The 3,047-nt window shown below is 40.5% G+C and overlaps 1 pseudogene; it reads left to right on the forward strand.

Annotated features, from left to right (window-relative positions):
• The first annotated feature begins 217 nt into the window (after positions 1 to 217).
• LOC126188454 (suppressor of cytokine signaling 5-like) lies at positions 218 to 1,353 on the forward strand (annotated as a pseudogene).
• The last annotated feature ends 1,694 nt before the right edge of the window (positions 1,354 to 3,047 follow it).

The raw sequence follows: 3,047 nt of genomic DNA on the forward strand, positions 1-3,047 counted from the left end.
TTAGAATAGAGGAAGCAAGTGTAAATGTGGTGGAAAATGATGTGTGTTCTTACCTTGCTAAATATTTATGTATTGCAAAAAGTGACTTTAATTGTGTTGATGAAGGCACATCCAGTGCAGCTGAAGAACAGAATCTGGAAATATTAAGTGTTAGCTACAATGGACAGACTCTTACGTAAATGGTGAAAGGTCAAGAACCAAACTGGGAAGATCATCAATGGAATTGGGCGGGTGCGGCAAGAAGACACGAAATCATCGGGTTCTGAAATTTAATTGTGCTCGCCTGAAAGGTGGTGGAAACCGTGGAGCAGTGTCTGCAGATACAGATATTACAGAGCCCAATATCAGTTGTGACTCTTGCATACGCACAGACTATCGTAGGACAGAAGATCGCCACCTAGGGGCAGGTGTTATTTTCAAAACAGGTGCTGGAGAGACTGGATTACAAGAGAATAGTAAGACAAATTCCAGTGTAAACCTGCCATCGGGCGACAATACATTACGAGCAGTGGTATCTGCAGAACATCTCACTGACATGTCCAGATTTAATCCTGAAGATTATCCAAGTGAAGATTGTGGTGAAAGGGTGAGAATAGAGCGGGCGAGAGAAATTGCAGAATGTGTTGAGCCACCACCTGGATTTCTCCCATCTGCTCATATCCAGATCGCGCGTGATGAATTCACGGCATTTTTCCAATCACATCTGAATTTCCATCCATCAGCGTTCTCAACGTGTCCACAAATAGACATGAGTCTGTCGTCAGGAATACCAAGGACTGTTCACACCCAAGTGGATTATATTCATTGTCTGGTGCCTGACCTGCTGCAGATTACTTCTTCTTCATTTTATTGGGGTAAAATGGATCGTTATGCGGCAGAGCGATTGTTGGAGGGCAAACCTGAGGGTACATTTCTTCTTAGAGATTCTGAACAAGATGAATATCTGTTTTCAGTTAGTTTTAGAAAATACGGGCGATCTCTGCACGCACGCATTGAACAGTGGAACCACCGCTTTAGTTTTGATTCACATGATCGGGGTGTATTTGCTTCCCCAACAGTTTGTGGTCTCATTGAGCATTATAAGAATCGATCGTGATGCATGTTTTTTTTACCGATGCTTACAAACCAGTGCACAGAAATTTCACAATTCCCCTGCGACACTTGTGTCGAGCTGGTGTATGCAGCAGGGCTACGTATGATGGATTAAATCAGTTAAACTTGCCTAGGTCTCTGAAATCCTATTTTAAAGAGTGTCATTACAAACAACGTGTGCGAGTAAGACGACTTGACTCACAACAGTAATCTAATGATTTACTCTGCTGTAATCTTTTCTTGTTTGTTGTTGTTGACTAAAATGAGTAGCAAAGAGGTGCTTGAATGTTTATACTGTTTGCGTACAGGGTTTTATGCAGTTTGTTGATGTATATTTTATACACAGGAATACTTGTTCTGTAACTATAGAAAAATACGTTTAATGGTAAGAAAAAGTCGTAGTGCACTTGCCCGCGAAAGGCAAAGATCCCGATTTCGAGTCTCGGTCGAGCACACAGTTTTAATCTACTAGGAAGTTTCACATCAGTGCACACTCCGCTGCAGAGTAAAAATCTCATTCCTTACTTTCTATTTCCTATGGTTCATTCATACTCATTGCAAACACTGTGTTGATTGTGTTTACACCTACTCGCATGTGGTGTTCTTCCGCAAAGTATATATAGAACTGTATTAAAGAAGCTGCGATTTTTGCACTGAAATTTGAGTGTTGACACATGAACCACGTTTAGAAAAAGAAAACAGCATTCATACCACAAATGAAAAACAGAGAAATAAACGTTTTATTCAGTCATGTTCAGAGTGGAGGTTAGCTACATTAACTTTCAACATGCTTCCAATGCAGATCAAGCCTGTTTGTAGAAAAAAATTTGTTTTTCAAATCCCAATGGAAATCTTTACCCTTTGCAAATTCCTTCTATGCCCAGCACGTTTTACTGAATTACAGGATTGCGGTTCAGAGATCAACAGTATTATTTATTGGTGTTTAGTGCACGCATAATGCTGCTAGCGACTGCGTAGAAGACTGGCAAATATGAAGATAAAAAAGAACACTGCTTAAGAAGGTACAGAGGTCTCTTTATTTTAGTGCATTTACCTACGAAGAGGAGATTGCTAGAGCACTGACGAATTTTGCAGACAGGGACAACCATCCTTTATATTCCTGCCACCTTGCAGCCTTCCCTTCGTTTTGTTATTGATTGCCATTTGTACTCTTGATATTCATACAGCTTATTCTCTTTTCCTCTAAAGACCTCTTTAATTTTCCTCTAGACGGTATCTGTCTCTCCCCTTGTTACAAATGCTTCTAAAACCAGTCATTTGTCCTCTAGCGACTCCTACTTGGTCTTGTTGCACTTTCTGTCAATCTTATTTTTTAGACGTCTTTCACTATATTTGCTATATTTCTCACACAAAGACTAAGAACGTGTATACAGACTGAAGGACGCCATACCTTCTAAAATAGTCTTAAGTGCTCATGTTTTAGAACAAGTATCACGTTTTTACTTCATAGTATGGTACGACAGCTGTCAGTTTGAAATAACTTACAGAATAAATTAAATATCAGGCGATGTGTTAAAATATATAGACCAGCTCCAACAGTGTGAGCATGGGTAAAGCAATTGCCTCAGATTTCTGGACGACGTGGAGATGAATATAGGGGGCCGGTTGACAGGAGTTCTGCAGAACGGTAGTCATCCAGGACTGACGTTGGAAACACTTTCCATGCAGAGTCAGGTACTAGCTGCTCGACGGTCAACCGAATTACCACTGAAGTGTGACATGAAGAGACGTGTGAAATCCAGTCACATGTAGATATAATCGATCAAGAAAACATCTCACGAGACTTTTCATTAAATGCAACCACGCATTTAGCCATTTGTCTTCAAAATCAACGGCTTATTCATCGTTTGCAAGCATGAATCCCAACATCCCCCCCACCCCCTCCCCTTCCAAAGAAATTGGTTAAAAGATTTCTGCAACTAGAGTTGGAGACA

Source organism: Schistocerca cancellata, chromosome 5 (genome assembly GCF_023864275.1).
Source record: "Schistocerca cancellata isolate TAMUIC-IGC-003103 chromosome 5, iqSchCanc2.1, whole genome shotgun sequence".
In the NCBI taxonomy this organism is placed as follows: domain Eukaryota; kingdom Metazoa; phylum Arthropoda; class Insecta; order Orthoptera; family Acrididae; genus Schistocerca; species Schistocerca cancellata.